Source organism: Salvelinus sp. IW2-2015, unplaced genomic scaffold (genome assembly GCF_002910315.2).
Source record: "Salvelinus sp. IW2-2015 unplaced genomic scaffold, ASM291031v2 Un_scaffold928, whole genome shotgun sequence".
Lineage (NCBI taxonomy): Eukaryota > Metazoa > Chordata > Actinopteri > Salmoniformes > Salmonidae > Salvelinus > Salvelinus sp. IW2-2015.
The window spans coordinates 515241-533735 of NW_019942652.1; the positions used below are offsets into that span (position 1 = coordinate 515241).

At 45.2% G+C, this 18495-nt stretch overlaps 1 pseudogene; it reads left to right on the top strand.

Annotated features, from left to right (window-relative positions):
• LOC112069195 (plexin-A2-like) overlaps nt 1–18495 on the top strand; it is a 79403-nt pseudogene that overhangs the window by 48907 nt on the left and 12001 nt on the right.

Consider the following 18495-nt stretch of genomic DNA (forward strand, 5'->3'; position numbering starts at 1 on the left):
CACTCACCTGGACTGGAGTAGTGTTCGCCCTTGCTCGCATGCCGCTAATCGCCTAAACTTCGAGGGGTGGCTGTTGTCGATGTGTTCCTCGTTCGAGCCCAGGTAGCGGGCGAGGAGAAAGGACCGAAGCTAATACTGTTATACTGGCCAATACGAAAGTGGCCTATAAGAAACATCCAATAGTCAAAGATTATAAAATACAAAAATCGTACAGAGAGAAATAGTCCTATAATTCCTATAATAACTTACAACCTAAAAACTAATCTGACCTGCGAAATATGAAGGACGTACATGTTAAAAAGGAACCACCAGCTTTCACCCTATTTTCTTCCATCCTGATAGCAAGAAGAACTTAAACGTTAGCTTTTTTACATGTCACAGATTGCACTTTTACTGTTCTTCTGCCAACACTTGTTTTTGCATTATTTAAACCAAATTGAACATGTTTCAATTATTTCCTGAGCTAAATTTGATTTACCCTTACCATTTATTATATTAAGTAATAAAAATATAGAAAAGTGTTCATTCAGTATTGTTGTAATTGTCAATTATTACAAATAAAAAATACAAAAATACATTTTTGAGGTCCAATCCAAAATTAAATCACTGTATCGCGCTTAATTACGGCGTTGCGAAAAATATTCATAATACTGAATCGACACCTTTGGAATTACCTGGATTTCTGCATAAATTGGTCGTAAACTTTGATCTGATCTTCATCTAAGTCACAGCAATAGACAAACACAGTGTGCTTAAACTAATAACACACAAATTACTGTATTTTTCTATATTGAATACATCATTTAAACATTCACAGTGTAGATTGGGAAAAGTATGTGAACCCCTAGTCTAATGATTTCTCCAAAAGCTAATTGGAGTCAGGAGTCAGCTAACCTGGAGTCCAATCATTGAGACGAGATTGGAGATGTTGGTTAGAGCTGCCCTGCCCTATAAAAAACACTCACAAAATGTGAGTTTGCTATTCACAAGAAGCATTTCCTGATGTGAACCATGCCTCAAACAAAAGAGATCTCATAAGACCTGAGATTAAGAATTGTTGAAAGCTGGAAAGGGTTACAAAGGTATCTCTAAAAGCCTTGATGTTCATTAGTCCACGGTAAGACAAAATGTCTATAAATGGAGAAAGTTCAGCACTGTTGCTACTCTCCCTAGGTGTGGCCGTCCTGCAAAGATGACTGSAAGAGCACAGTGCAGAATGCTCATTGCGGTTAAGAAGAATCCTACAGTGTCAGCTAAAGACTTACAGAAATCTCTGGAACAYGCTAACATCTCTGTTGACGAGTCTACGATACGGAAAACCCTAAACTAGAATGGTGTTCATGCGTGGACACCAGAGATGAAGCCACTGCTGTCCAAAAAAAACATTKCTGCACGTCTGAAGTTTGCAAAAGATAACCTGGATGTAGTGCTGGCAAAATATTCTGTGGGCAGATAAAACTAAAGTTGAGTTGTTTGGAAGGAAGGAACACACAACACTATGTGTGGAGAAAAAAAGGCACAGCACACCAACATCAAAACCTCATCCCAACTGTAAAGTATGGTGGAGGGAGCATCATGGTTTGGGGCTGCTTTGCTGCCTCAGGGCCTGGACAGCTTGCTATCTTCAACGGAAAAATGAATTCCCAAGTTTATCAAGACATTTTGCAGGAAAATGTAAGGCTATCTGACCACCATTTGAAGCTCAACAGAAGTTGGGTGATGCAACAGGACAACAACCCAAAACACAGAAGTAAATCAACAACAGATTGGCTTCAACAGAAGAAAATACACCTTCTGGAGTGGACCAGTCAGAGTCCTGACCTCAACCAGATTGAGATGCTGTGGCATGACCTCAAGAGAGCAGTTCAAACCAGACATCCCAAGAACATGGCTGAACTGAAACAGTTTTGTAAAGAGGAATGGTCCAAAATACCTCCTGACCTGACCGGTCTAAACCACAACTGCAGAAAACGTTAAGTTGAGGTTATTGCTGCCAAAGGAGGGTCAACCAGTTATTAAATCCAAGGGTTTACATACTTTTTCCACCCTGCATTGTCAATGTTTACATTGTGTGTTCAATAAAGACATGAAAATGTATAATTGTTTGTGTTTTATTAGTTTAAGTAGACTGTGTTTGTCTATTGTTGTGACTTAGATGAAGATCAGATAMAATKTWGGACAAATTTATGCAGAAATCCAGGTAATTCCAAAGGGTTCACATACTTTTTCTTGCCACTGTATGTTCAGAGCCATATCCCAGTAATGCTTAGAAAATATGTCTAGTCTTATTGAAGTGTTGTGGCTGCAGGTTCACCTGCCTCATCTAAAGCTTATTATTTTGGCTTGTYGCTATAGGCCACCAAGTGCTAACAGTCAGTATCTAAATAATATGTGTGAAATACTTGATAGTGTATGTGATGTAAACAGAGAGGTCTTCTTTCTTGGGGACCTAAATATTGACTGGTTTTCATCAAGSTGTCCACTCAGGAGGAAGCTTCTCACTGTAACCAGGGCCTGTAATCTGGTTCAGGTTATTAATCAACCTACCAGGGTGTTTACAAACRCTACAGGAACAAGATCATCCACATGTATTGATAACATTTTTACTAATACTGTAGAATTCTGTTATAGAGCTGTATCCGTACCCATTGGATGCAGTGATCACAATATAGTGGCYWWATCTMGGAGMACCAAGGTTCTGAAATAGTGKWTCATTCAAAAGATTTAGCTGTGACTCTTATGTGGATGATGTTAAAAATATGTGTTAGTCTGATGTGATTAACAAGGAGCATCCAGACGCTGCACTTGATGCATTTCTGAAATTGCTTCTTCCAATTATTGATAAACATGCACCTGTTAAGAAACTGACTGTTAGAACTGKTAMGGCTCCATGGATTGATGAGGAATTGAAAAACTGTATTGTTGAAAGAGATGSRGCAAAAGGAGTGTGTCACGTTGTATAAAGGATTGGAGACAGGCGCAGGAATATGTAATAAGGGGTTTTAATACTCCACCCAAAAATACAACATKCCATGAAAGGCACGGGGACGAAGCCCAAAACAAACTCGTATACAAAAACACAGTGATGTAACCCAAACAAAAGAGCGAGCTTAAACCTCTAATAAATACATGGGATGAGACCCGTAATAACAATACACAGGATGAGACCCGTAATAATAAGTGCACAACAATACACGGGACRTGACCCGTAATAACAAGTGCACAACAATACACGGGACGTGACCCGTAGTAACGAATACACAATACACTCAGCTCAAAAGCCGAATCTACAAAGCACAGGTACTCACAAGACCAACGGACATGGGAACAATAACCAACAATGGTGAACAGAGGRCACATATAYACAATTACTAATCAGGCGGAATGGGAACCAGGTGTGCATAATGAAACAGTTCAGTGACGCCTAGAGGCCGGTGACGTAGGCCTCCGGAGCTGGTGCACGGAATGAGCAGCAGTACCGGGAGAATCCGTAACAGAGTGGCTAATAAGTCTGGCTGCACATCTGACCGGCTGACTTACTGCAAATTGAGAAATGATGTGACTAAACTCAACAAAAAGAAGAAGAAACTAACTGTATTATGAAGCCAAGATCAGTGATATAAACAATGATGGAARAACATGTTGGRGTACCTTAAACAAAATKATGGGCAGAAAGACAAATTCAACTGMATCTTTAATCRAATCAGATAGCTTATTCAACATAAAACCATTTGATGTTGGCAATTATTTTAATGATTACTTCGTTGGCAAGGTRGGAAAACTTAAGCAGGAAATGCCAACATTTCCCGCTCTTAGCAAACTGTTGGAAAATGTTTTTGACCAAATACAATGCTATTTCTCTGTAAACAAGTTTACAAGAGACTTTCAGCATGCTTATAGAGAAGGGCACTCAACAYGTACTGCACTGACACAAATTACTTATGATTGGTTGAAAGAAATTGATAATTAKAAGATTGTGGGAGCTGTACTGTTAGATTTCAGTGCAGCCTTTGATATTATTGACCATAACTTGTTGTTGGGAGAACGTATGTTTTATGGATTTTCAACCGCTGCCATATCGTGGTTTCAGAGCTATCTATCTAATATAACTCAGAGGGTTTTCTTTAATGGAAGATTCTCTAATGTAGGGTGTGGTGTACCGCAGTGCAGTTCTCTAGGCCCTCTACTTTTTTATATTTTTACCAATGACATGCCACTGGCATTAAACATTGCATGTGTGTCCATGTACACTACCGTTCAAAAGTTTGGGGTCACTTAGAAATGTCCTTGTTTTTGAAAGAAAATAAAATATTTTGTCCATTAAAATAACATCAAATTGATCAGAAGTACAATGTCGACATTGTTAATGTTGTAAATGACTATTGTAGCTGGAAATGGCATATTTKTTTATGGAATGTCTACATAGGCATACAGAGGCCCATTATCAGCAACCATCACTCCTGTGTTCCAATGACACGTTGTGTTAGCTAATCCAAGTTTACCATTTTAAAAGGCTAATTGATCATTAGAAAGCCATTTTGCAATTATGTTAGCTTAGCTGAAAACTGTTGTTCTGATTAAAGAAGCAATAAAAGCCTTTAGACTAGTTGAGTATCTGGAGCATCAGCATTTGTGGGTTTGATTACAGACTCAAAATGGGCAGAAACAATTAACTTTCTTCTGAAACCCGTCAGTGTATTCTTGTTCTGAGAAATGAAGGCTATTCCTTTCTCATCCTTCCCAATCCCAAATCCAGTGGCATGTGTTAGGAAATGGCCATTTGTACCCCCCCACTGGCCCACCCTTCACAACCCTGGAGCTGTATCTAAGGGAGAGGAAGTGGGCTTGTGTGAGCTGGCTGGCTGTTTTCTTGAAATTACCATCCATTGACACAGTGTGACAAAGCCGTGCGGGCAGCAGAGCTCCTCTTAAAAGGATTACACAGGGAGCGTGGAGCTGGGGGGGGGGGGGGGGGCTGTCGGCAGCAGGAGGTGCGTGCGTGCATGCCCAATGAGCAATCCTCTCTTGCCTGGCTAGGACTGAGAGAGTAGAGAGTCAGTGTTTAGTGTTAAGACAAACAGGCGGGCGGGCGGGCGGGCGGGCGGGCGGCGGGTGCCTGAAGTGGAGTAGTGTGTCACTTAGCCTGAGAGGAGAGGAGAGGAGAAGAGGATGTAGCATAAGTAGAAAGCTGCTCGCTCACACACACACACCCACATTGAGACACACACACGCAGGCACACACTGCATTCCTGCTGATGAGCCAGATCCCAGTCTGTCTTTGTTCATTAGGAGTTGATTAGCGTGTCACCATGTAACCACGGGTCTGGAATCAGTTCTTAGGGACTTCTGTGGGCGTCGTCCAATTGTTCATCTGCCACTCAGATAGAGCCAGGGTCAGACACGGAGCCTCTCTGCTCTCCAAGTCTTTGAGGGGGAGTCTTTGATAACTTTGATGTAGTGCCACACAAAGTGATATTTATACTCATCTGATTAATCAAGCATCTTTCTGCCAATGGCAGCTCAGTGATATGGGCTTTATGAATGGATTAAAGTTATTCAAGTTATATCCCATGCCCGGCCTGTCATCAGAAGAGTTATACTGCAGCTTCTGGCTAGGAGAGCATCTCACACGCTTTCACTAGAGATACTGCACCGACTGTATATCATCTATCAGGCTGTACTTCCCTTATGGCTGCCACACCTTCCAGAGTGGCACACAGCACTATTATTCTACTCATCTCTCTCTCTCCTCTCTCTGGGGCATTAAACCTCCCCCATTTCTTATGTAACTATCCCTAAGTTGTTTGGGATTGTTCCAGCCATGGTCTGACATGGATATATTTAGCCAGGCCTCCTCCTCTCTCCACTGTGTTTCCCCCTGTACCCTGCATGCCCAAGTAGCACTAAAACATTGATGTATTCAGAACCTCAGGCAGTGCAGTGACACACTTACGTTACATCCAGAGCAATTAATGTCCACAAAATCGAGATTACAATGCAGATGTCCCACTGGGTTAGTACAACGCACAAGTGGGCACCCACAGACACAGGAAGGTAGAGAGAGAGAGAGAGAGACCCACCGCTAGCCACTCTCACGTGGCAGGGGTGAATGCGGATCAGAAAGCGGGCACCGGTTTATAATGCTGGACTCTTGTTGGTTTTACTTCCACATGCGTGCCCAGTAATGTCATATCGATTGTTTACATAGAGGCTGTGACTTCACACATGGAGATGGTATTGTGTGTGTGTATGTCTCCTCCTCCTGCTCCTCTCTTCTCTTCCCTCTTCTTTTCTCTCCTCCTCCTCACACACACACTCCTCTCCTCTGGACAGCAGCCAGCTCCTAGCCACTGAGGGGCTGTGCAGCACAGAAGGCAGCATGCCACCCAGAGCCAAGGTCATGCTGGGCAGCCATATTGTATTTTATTACAAGGTGGGCTGCACTGAGCACTAATATGGTCTCTTGTTAGATTGATCACCCATGGCAACAGCAGCAGCAGATCAGGGGACTAGGCAGGTATCCAGAATGTTAATTCACCCTCCAGGTTTTTATGTTTGGCCAAATTATTTTCATTGGCTTTATTAATACATAACGTATATACAGTGTACAGGTATACAGTATATTAGAAGATTGTGCTGGTAGTTAAGGTCTATATGGGAGGGTTATGTTTGTGTGTTGTGTGAAGTGAAYGATGACATCATCCTTCTAGGAGTAATGATGCCGGTTCCATTAGTCCCCTCTGTTAGGTGGGCTCTGGTGTGATGACATCATGCCTGTTTTCTGACACGGGTGGTTGGGGTCGGAGGTTGAAAAAGCTTTTAATTTCTTTTCAGACCCCCTATGACTAACTACATACAGGAAAGGAGAGGCTCTCGTAATATCCATCTTACGAGATAGAAAGCCTAGAGATATACAATACCATATTATGATCGTCATTGTCAAAACCTTTAGATTGTCAGGGAGTACCACGTTACTATGGAATGCCATGATGTAAAGTATGACGTATGTTTCTCCTTTAACCTCTGACCTCTCTCCCCTTTGACCTCTGCAGGTGACCCCAGTAGCTGGCCCTCCAGAGGGGGGTACCAGGGTGACCATCCATGGCATGAACCTGGGCCTGGCGTTCAGTGAGATGGTGGACAACGTGGAGGTGGCTGGAGTCAAGTGTTCCCCTGTGGAGGAAGGCTACATCATCGCAGAACAGTAAGTCAACGCACAGGTCACACACACACACACACACACACACACACACACACACACACACACACACACACACANATCTTCAAAACCATTGATTGTCAGAGAATACCATCTTACTATAGAATGGCATAGTGTTCTATTTAATCATATGAATGAAAGCATGAAGAGACACTGTTTCTCCATCTCTGACCTCTCTCCCCTGCAGGTGACCCCAGTAGCAGGCCCTCCAGAGGGGGGTACCAGGGTGACCATCCATGGCATGAACCTGGGCCTGGCATTCAGTGAGATGGTGGACAACGTGAAGGTGGCTGGGGTCAAGTGTTCCCCTGTGGAGGAAGGCTACATTATCGCAGAGCAGTAAGTCAACACACACACACACAGACACACGCACACACACACACACACACACACACACATTAACCTAGCCTTAACCCTAACCTTGGATTTAAAAAATATATTTTCAAAACTGTAGACATTCCTAGCCAATTAATCGATGACAGTGTTAGGTGAATGGAACATGTTTCCACAGAACAGTAATGGAATAATGGCAGAAGATGCCTTGAAATAGAGTGAACAAAAAGGGGAAACACTATATTATCTTCACAACAAATGATCTCAGTTCCCAGTTCTTTACCATTTTAAGACTATCCAACAACAGCCATGCAGTCACTAAGTCTGCAGATTTCAGACCACTGAGAGGTGGGTAAAAGCACAGTAAAAGTAAACGAACATCACGAACAACGCCTAATTGTGTTCACTGTCAAGCCTTGGAGCTGTATGCAACTGTATAAGACTGGACCATCTAACACAAGCTGGCAGCTCACACACGCGCACGCGCACACACGCACCCACACACACACACACAGAGGGACACGTACGCACACACACACACACACAGACAAGCATGCACTCTCTCTCTCTCTCACACACACACACACCAGAGAGACTCCTCTCTTAATTATGACTGGAGCAAGGCCATCAGTCTCGGCCTGTTGTTTTCCCGTACAGGAAGATAGCCCACACCTCACACAAACACAAACACACACACACACACACACACACACACAGACATATACAACCCGTCAGTCCCAGAACCTCTGTGTGTGTTTACCTTTGTTTAATTGTTTTAATTGCCTGGTGCAGCAGAGAGCACATTAAGCCCGTCCCATCTCCCTTCACTAATTGTCCGTGGCCCATGTTTCATAATTGGCTTCCTGCTGCCTCACACAGATAGACTAGACAGTTCAGTCAGAACGGCTGAGCCAGGAGAGCAGTGCATTGTGGATACCCCTGCCCTCACCTAGACGGGTACATAGACCCTCCCTGTCACAGCAGTACTGTAACAGTGCTCTCTGTCTTCACACAGACAAGTGTATGTGTCCTGTACACCTCTCAGGTGAATGACCCCTGACACTCCCTGTCAGCACACAGCAGCACTCTACCATCCTGACCCTGAGTGGAATGGAGTGGTGGCTTATGGGTGCCCTCACCTTGACAGGTGTATGGAGACCTCTCAGACGATTGACTCAAATGGAACCCTCCCTGTCTGCACACAGCAGCACTCTACCATCCTGACCCTGACTGGAGAGGAGTGCAGAGCAAAAGGAGGATATGCAGACAGACAGAAAAGGCGCTTTGTCACTCTCTCTTCCTCCATTTGAATGAAAGGACAATGACTTGGAGTCAGTGGGGTAGAAGACAGTTTTGTGAGTTTCGTGTTGGAGCTGCGGCCTGCGGAGACAAAGGTAGCCTGGCACACAACAGAACTGAGTAGAACAGACTCCTCTGTGAAGTCCTTAACCTTAATTCCTCTGCTGGCCTTCTTCTGCCCTCCCTCTGATCCTCGAGGAGCACTGCAGCACTGTCCTGCTGCGGCGTTGACTACTATACACACCCACATCAGGTATACCTCAGCACCGATACTGAGGCAAATCAGAGAACTTTCAAAGGAGTTAATTAGACACTTTGCTGTGCATGTATTATCCTCTCAACATCCAGGAGGGAAGTATTTTGGCCATTGCTATTAAGGCAGAGGCTTTTGAAATAGTCTTTGGTAGCTAGGTTGGGGGATAGTTGGTGTTGTGTGGGGTAAAGTTATATTTTAGCACAGTGTTTGGGGAGGTCTGGCTGTGTGTGTGTGTATAATTGAAATGCGCTGCATGTCACACTGGCTGTAGGGGACCATTTGTCAGCAGTGCACCGATCTGACAGCAGTTTAATCCGATTGGRACACTGCTGGAGTGAATTCATTTATTTTGCCGTGTAAAACGTGTCAGAGGGGGAAATTAGAAAGCTGGCCAGGGTCCCCAGCAGCAGTATTACTGTGACTAAGAAGGGGTAGGGTTGTGGGTAGTGTTGGCGTAGTGGTCTGGATCCCTGACTTAGCAGAAGTTAGCACTCATTGTCAACCTGTTGGTTCTCTGCCCTGTTAGTCTTGCCTTGGTCGGACTAGTGTGGGTTGCACCACAAGCTGTACTCCAGTCAACAGATTCTTTMTTTATTTATTTAGTCTCTTTTTTTACTATTGGCGCATCCCACCGCCCCCCGTCTTCGGAGGAGAAAAGTAACTTTGTTTTACATTTTTGGTTTGTAACATATACATGTTATATACAGTGCCTTCAGGAAGTATTCATACCCTTTGAAATGTTCCACGTTTTGTCGTGTTACAGCCTGAATTCAAAATGGAATAAATGTTTCTCACCCATCTACACACAATACCCCATAATGACGAAGTGAAACCTGTTTTTAGATTTGAGCAAATGTTTTGAGAATGAAATACAGATATCTAATTTACGTAAGTATTCACACCCCTGAGTCAATACTTTGTAGAAGCACCTTTGCCAGCGATTACAGTCTTTCTGGGTACGTCTGTAAGAGCTTTCCACACCTGTATTGTGTAACATTTGCCCACTGTTCTGCAAATTGGTTGTTGACCATTGCTAGACAACCATTTTCAGGTCTTGCTGTAGATTTATGTCCAAACTGTAACTCTGCCACTCAGGAACATTCACTGTTTTCTTGGTAAGCAATTCCAGTCTAGACTTGGCCTTGTGGTTTAGGTTATTTTCCTGCTGAAAGGTAATTTAATCTCCCAGTGTCTGGAGGAAAGCAGACTGAACCAGGTTTTCTTCTAGGATTTTGCCTGTGCTTAGCTCCATTCTGTTTCGTTTTTATCCTGAAAAACTCCCCAGTCCTTAACAATTACAAGTATACCCATAACATGATGCAGCCACCACTATGCTTGAAAATACAGAGTGGTACTCAGTAATGTGTTTTATTGAATTTGCCCCAAACATAACACTTTGTATTCAGAATTGCTTTGCCACATTTTTTGCAGAGAGCAAAACAGGATGCATGTTTTAGAATGTTTATTCTGCACAGGCTTCCTTCTTTTCACTCTGTCAGTTAGACTAGTATTATGAAGTAACTACAACACGCCGTAATGGCCGTGGCGAGATTTTAGAGGCCCCCCTCTTGGGCGCAAAGACACCATTTTTCTGTTATCAAGCTAGTTTCCTGCAATTCTACACATTTTGTCATGGTGCTGAGAGAAAATGTTCAGCTTTAAAGCTAATTTCCTACAATTGTACACATGTTGTGTCACGTTGGTATGAAGAGATTTCGGGAGACAGGCGCAGGAATGCGTAATAGTTTTTTATTAAGCCCAAATTACGGCGTGCCGTGTAAAGACACGGGGACGAAGACCAAACAAACACAGAACAAAACATAGGGTAGAAACCGAGAACAAAAGAGCGGGGAGTACCTCGAATAAATAACACACAATGATTAACACACGGGACGAGACCCGTAATCATCTGAGCTATCCACAACGGCACGAAAGCCAAAACACACAGCACAGGTACTCACACGCACAAACTCACACGCATTGGAACAATAATTGACAGCCTAATGGAAACCAAAGGGCACACTTATACAAGTACTAATCAGTGGGAACGGGGGACAGGTGTGCGTGATGAAAGTTTAAGTTTACTCTGAAAACGGTTTACCACCCCAATTTTTTTTTAAATACATTTATATATATATATATATTATATTATTATTATTTATGTTTTGAAGTGGCGGCCACGATTGCATATAGGAGAAACACTGGTCCCTGCCTGGGAGTAAATCTCTTCCTCTCAGCCAGGAGCTCTCTTGGCCTCATTAATTGTGATTCAGGAGATAAGCGCTAGAGAAACAATGATGTGGCCACCCTACTCTCCATCTCTCTTTCTCATTTTCTCTTTCTCTCTTTCTCTCTGTCTCTCTCTCTCTCTCCCTCCGTCTCTCTTCATTTCCCTCAACACCATGATTGATTCTTGTTCTTTATTACTTTCCACAAGCGTCGATCGATAGGCCTCCTGGTTTTATTATGTCATTTGATCTGGCCACCTGCCGGCGGAGGGAGACACCTGATCACGCCTTATGATGAAGCTGTATTGATCCGCCGTGGGGTGTCGGCCGGGTTCCCGACTGTGATTTATATTTGGCGTTGCTACGGTGACGCTGGAGCTTGATCAGCACGGCAGGGGGCTTGTCGGTGGAGGGCTATTTATGATGTCCACTCCCCAGGAAGTTATAGGGCTACTGCTATGAGTGGTGTGGCGACTGGTGGAGGAGCACGCTTCTGAAAGCTGTACGCGGCGAGGTGTCCAGTTCAATTAAGTTTCACATTGTTTAATGTCACGTGCGCGAGTACAGTGCAATGCCTTTCTAAATGGCCTGCCTTGGATGTGTCATGTAAACCAATCAGAGAGCCGGAGAGAAGATTACATTACGAGATGAGATCGATAAAGTAATGACCCTCGTAACTTTTCCCCCAGTCCAACATATATATGAGAGTCTACCTGGTGAAGTCAGAACAGGGACTGGCTGAGAACACTACTGTCTCTATGGGAATGGATGACAAAGAACATTGTTATGTACAGTATGTGCATTGTGTTGAATACTGTATTCCGTGACATTGAGCTGTATTGTACAATCCTGAATAGACGTGCTAGATAGCGTTGTGTGTCGGACTGTGTGTGTTTTTGTGTGTTCTTCCAGGATAGTGTGTCTGACTGTGTGTGTGAGTGTGTCTGACTGTGTGTGTTTTTGTGGTTTCTTCCAGGATAGTGTGTCTGACTGTGTGTGTTTTTTGTGTTTCTTCCAGGATAGTGTGCTGACTGTGTGTGTGGTGTTCTCTTCCAGGATAGTGTGTCTGACTGTGTGAGTGATGTTCTCTTCCAGGATAGTGTGTCTGACTGTGTGAGTGGTGTTCTCTTCCAGGATAGTGTGTCTGACTGTGTGGTGTGTTCTCTTCCAGGATAGTGTGTCTGACTGTGTGTGTGGTGTTCTCTTCCAGATAGTGTGTCTGACTGTGTGTGTGGTGTTCTCTTCCAGGATTAGTGTGTCTGACTGTGGTGTGTGTTTCTCTTGTGTGTGGTGTTCTCTTCCAGGATAGTGTGTCTGACTGTGTGTGTGGTGTTCTCTTCCAGGATAGTGTGTCTGACTGTGTGTGTGGTGTTCTCTTCCAGGATAGTGTCGTTTTGTTTATTGCCTGAGTTTAGTGTTTGACTGTGTGTGTTTTGTATGTACTTCCAGGATAGTGTGTGAGATGGATGCTGCACCAGCCGACAGCAAGCCTGGCCCGGTCCAACTGTGTGTTGGGGAGTGCAGACCTGACCTCAAGACTCGCTCTGCCCAGCTCTACGCTTTTGTGGTAAGACTGTGTTATCATGAATATTATATAAGTATTTTCCCCATACAAATAGTAATAAAAAAGTAGGAAACTTGGCAAAATAACCAATAACTCTACACGATTGGCTGGAGACTATTAAAACGTTTCAGAATGAGGAAGAGAAGTAATCCTCAAGCTTTCTTCCATGCCGACCGCCATTGTTGTCTTGTAAGCCAGAGAATAAGTTATAAAAAGCCTACCAATGAACTGAAATGATGAAGCCTTTTCTTGAAGTATGTTATGTAGAAATACATAATAGCACAGTAATTACCACAGAGGTGCCCAGGGAATCAGCAGTGATTAAATAGACAATGGGTGTTGTCAACAGTAGGTGTTGTCGTACAGGAGTAAACCATAGGAGGATACCTGAATGAACACCTCCACACTTGCCTTCGTCCACACCTGTATCTCACCCATACTAAAGCTAGCCTGCAGCTAACTGATAATCAACACTCCCATTCACACACTCCCAATTAGCCACCCCTTAACAATTAACAGCCGCTAGTAATTACCAGAACTGTTTTCAGAGTACCGCTTTAGCCTGTCCCCTGACTAGCACAGCACGGAGTGAGGAACMGTGTGTGTGTGATGTTTGTGTGTCTTCACTGACACTTTTGACACCCATAATTCATGTTGCTGCTCAGGGAGTTGTGACGTCGCAGCGCTGTGCGTGGGTACTACAGTACTTTACCTGCAATTCCCTAATATCACAGCCCCGTTAAAGAAATTGACACATAACAAAAGCTCTCTTCAATTGAGTAGACAACCAAACACCCTCCGCATGTGTGTGTGTGTGTGTGTCTGTGGCACTGAGGAGCAGTCTGACTCTGTTTTGTCAGTGTCTCTCAGGATTCCAGCCTTGCTGTGTTGATGTTTCTGTCTGTCTGTGTCTGTCTGTCTGTCTGTCTGTCTGTCTGTCTGTCTGTCTGTCTGTCTGTCTGTCTGTCTGTCTGTCTGTCTGTCTGTCTGTCTGTCTGCTCGCTGATGACAGGTAGGGCGACCCGGCGGGGCTACTGTAAGAACTAGTTATTTCCAGACTGCCTTTTTAAAAGGCCCAGTGATATAGAACTCAGCAATGCAGAACACAGCAACACAACACAGGATGAGTGGGATCGCAGAGGGACTTTATAAGCTCCCTCTTTACATGGGGTCGCAGTGCAGAGGGTGGGCATGCCACGGATCGGGGCAGTTGAAAGCTGTTATTTTCTGCTGTGGCTCAGTATAGAGTAGACGGTACTGTTAGAGGGACAGGAGGTGTATGATAGCTGAGTGCATTACAGTCCTAAAAAAATGTCCCTCCGGTCTCCCTTCCACCTCTAGATGCCATCAGTGCAGGGCCTGTCCCCCAGCAGAGGTCCTGAGTCTGGGGGCACCAAGGTGACCATCACGGGGGAGAACCTGGGCGCTGGCAGCAGTGTCACCGTCCTCTTTGGAAACCAGACCTGCGAGTTCTACGGGTAAGTGAGAGACTCGTCTCACCCCCCCCTCCTTACACTGACTAGTTCATTTGTGGTATTTTAATACATCCTGTATTAGTCTCCTCCTGATCTCTCCTCCTGTGGAAGAAAGAGAAGTTAGAAGAAAGAAAATCCATTTGTAATGTTTTCAAAACTTCTGTCATAATAAATATATGTAAATTGTGCTGTTACCCAGTGGTCTCTCTCTCTCTCTCTCACTCTTTTTTTCCCTCTAAGTGAGAGCCCCCTAGGGGCATCTCTCCTTCTCTTCCAGTCAGAAACGTCTGCAATTCTTAATAAGGTTTTGATGACCCACTGCATCAAACCTCTCTAATAATAGCCTCCAGACAACCTTATGCTCCCCTGCCTGGGAGTTTTTCCCTTTTTCAGTTACCTGTACTGTTTTTATTTGATCTTCTCTCTCTTGCTTCGTTTTCAGCTCTCTYTCTCTCKCKCTCTCTCTCTCTTTCTTTCTCTCTCTTTCTTTTTCTCTCTCTCTCTTTTTCTCTGTTTTTTCTCTCGCTCTCTGTCTTTCTGTATATGTAGCTTTCTCTCCCGCCCTACCTGTCTCCTTCATGCTCTCCATCTTTCTCCCTACCCCTCTCTCTCTCTCCATCCCTCCCTCACTCTCCTCTCCTCTCTCTCTCCCTCTCTTTTCCGCCATCTATTTAAAGCAGTGCAGCGGAAGGGAAGGGCGGAGGTCTCATTGTAACGCTGTAAGATTGAGAAGTCAAGGCAGCTTTAATGAGATCCAGGCTAATTGTTCTCCACTGTGAGTCTGACTGTGGCGAGAGAGGAGAGGAGGATGGGGGGGGGGGGGGCTAATGAACAGGGCTAGTTTCAGGGGGGTGGACAGGTAGAGCAAGGATCCATAGAGAGCAATAGAGTAAGGTGAAGAAAAATGAAGAGGAGATGCAGACATTGACTGTATGTTGGCGGATGTGTTTGTGTTCGTGTGTGTGCAGGAGGACCATGACGGAGATCGTGTGTTACTCGGCACCCTCCCTGACTGGGGTGGGTTCGGTGCAGATCAGCGTGAGCGTGGACCGGGCCCAGGTCAAGGAGAGTCTRAGTTTCGACTACATCGAGGACCCCACCGTCCAGCGCATCGAGCCAGAGTGGAGCATCGCCAGGTAACATCAACACCGACGCTCCTAGATATCAGCATCAGGAACTGGACCCTCTCTACTCCCTAGTCCTTCATAGAAGCCACCATCAAAATAACCCCGCCAGCACAACTAGTTAACAGCAGGAGTTGGCTTGGGTGACTCAGTGTTAGATAGTGCAGAGCTGTAGTCAGACAAAAGACCAGACGTGGTAGTGGTCGTGATCGCAATCGCATCGCTGCAGCATCTCCCAGGCAGACAGGGTTTGTCATTAAAGAGAGGGATGATGAGGGCTAAGTGAGAGTGAGAAAGAGAGAGACTGCGAACATGTGGCAGAGGCGTGAGTGTGGAGCAGATGGCAGCGGAGATGGAGTTTAGTCCGGAAGAGAAGACAGAGCAGCGTGTCTTCCATCACTCTCTCCGCTGAGAGACAGAGAGAAGAGGGGAGGGGCACCGCATTGTTTCGTCAAACCTATTCTGTCTTTTCTGAAGCGTGAGCCGCACCCCGTGCCTTCTCTCAGGCCTGGGGATCAAACGGGCTGCCAGGGTGCAGTCTACATAAACACAACCCAGGAATGCGTAGCTAAGATCAACAGGAAGGGAGGAGATAAATGTGCGTTATGCATTAGATGCAACACACGAGTATATCTTACCTGGCCCACACCCTGTTACACCCTAGCTTCACTCCTCCTTGTACTCCTGATTGGATGGATCGGTTAAGGGCTGCGTGCTCATTGGGCGTTTTGTTCTGTGGACCTCAGATGAACTCTTGTTTTACCACTGAGATCCGCTAGACTGTAGGTGATGAAACTGCAGCAGCACCACACACACAAAGATTCTGGTGACTCTTTGACTTTCTGTCTAGGTGATGCCCATCTAGTGCTCCCAGCAGCCCTGGCTAGCCTGGTCACAAATATAAACAATATAACCCCCAGTGCTTCAGCTCAGCCGCAGTAACAGTCCCGATCATGATAACAGTCCTACCAGAGAGAGAAGACCTCTGCTCCTGTCCTGCCCGTCTGTGTTGTTTAGGTCAGCATAGCCCGGCTTTTATTTTGTGTTGTGTATTATCTGTCGAGCCACGTACCTACGACCGCTGCATACTAACTAGCGACCTCGGCGACCACAGCTAGCTAATAGCCTTCGGTAGTTGAAAGACGAGCCCGCAGCTGTGTTTGATTATGGTTCTAGTGAAGTCAGTTAAAAGCATTTTTAATCATTTATTTACCTTAAAAGCYTATTATCTTCTGAAAACGCCTTGTCAAAGAACAAGTTAGTTTGAAGCTTTTATATTTATCTGAGGTRTAAAATAAAAGTTTCCACAAGGGGTTGTGCAGGGAAGGAAGTTTTGCAGAGAAGGTCTTGTTGTTGGCTGGTGTGTTTGTTTGTAAAACTTCTCTCTCTCTGTGTGTGTGTGTGCGTGTGCGAAACAGCGGCCACACTCCTCTGATGGTGACAGGAACTCATCTGGATGTTGTCCAGGAGCCCAGGATGCGCGTCAAGTACGGCGGCCGCGAGTCTGTCAACGTGAGTAGTAGCACGCACGCACACACACACACACGCACACACGCACATACACACTTACACTAGGCCAGATGATGCTGGGGACGAGTAATACAACACACTCTCTTGGTCTAGACGATGTTGGGAATGACTGTCATATGAAGTCTCGTCCCGCTAACCCCCATCTTCCTCTACTTCCTACAACCTCCCCATGAACCATATCTCACATCTCCCTTAACTCKAACTAGCCTCCTTAAATAAGGGAGTAGTTGGAGAGTGGTTCACATGCAGTATTTAATTAGACCGTTTTGTCACCACCAGGCTCCCGTTACCATGGCCAGTCAGTCAGGGCCTCAGCTATACACAGTCCGGCTCTACTATGCGCTAACCTGCTCTACCCCACTTAGACTTGTTGTCTATTCAGAGGATTCAGCCTGAATGTTAAATCTCTCACAGGGAATTTTTCTGGAATCTTGAGTGTGGGAGGGTGTTGGAGGGCCGAAAGGTTGGAACTTAGTGGGGTGGAGGGGCTAAGCAGGATGGAGGGTGGTGGGCTTGGAAGGCTGGGGGGAGACCGGGGGGCTGGTCCGTTCCTAATGGCTTCCATTAGAAGATGAAGTGCTGTCAGAAGGCTTTGGTCAGCATAAAGAACCCTTCTCTGTATAATCAGGGGCGGGCGTGCGGGACGGGAGAATCGTTACAAATTGCATTTACTCTCCATTCCTGGGGGTCCATGTTTAATTAAGGGATTTTTTCCACCGCTACGGTCGGTGGGTAGGTAGGGGTGAAGGTGGGGAGGGCAAAGGGGTGGGGGGGAGAGGTAGTGCGGAACAAGTGCTTCATGCCAGGAAATACTGTCAATCATAAAGACATATTGTATACGTACACACACACTGTAGTCAGATAGCCTACTGCACACTCACTCACACACAGACAGGCACACACACACACACAGACAGGCACACACACACACCGTGCTCTGAAGTCTTCTTCTTTGACTGAAACGGCCTCTATGTGACTGATATCACACTTCACCAGAACACTGCTCTGTGGGTCTCAGAGAATCTTTTTAGAGAACATTTGAACAGATTTTCTCCAAGGTAGTGTCTCCTTACCCTCTGCATTCACAACCCTCCCCCCAGCAGGACAGACTGTACTGCACTAAAGTGGTTCTGAAGGGCCTGAGGTTTCTTCATGATTGCTCCAGTAGCCAACATCAAAACTGTAACCTAGTCCTTTGTTCTATTACATGTCTCCATGTACGGACACAGTTACCCCATCAGACCCTTTTATACGAAGAAACCCAGCCATTTTGGGTCTAACGACAGACAGTCTCGCTGCTTTATTCACACAAAGAGAGAACTGGGTCAGATCAGAAAGAATTCTTGGAAACCTCTGAGCTGAAATAGGATTTGACTTGTGTGTGGGTGCTGTCTGGTGTGTCAGTCAGGTGCAGGCAGAAACCTCTGAGAGCTCTGCGGCTTTCTCCTTTAAAGTGCAGTCTCACCT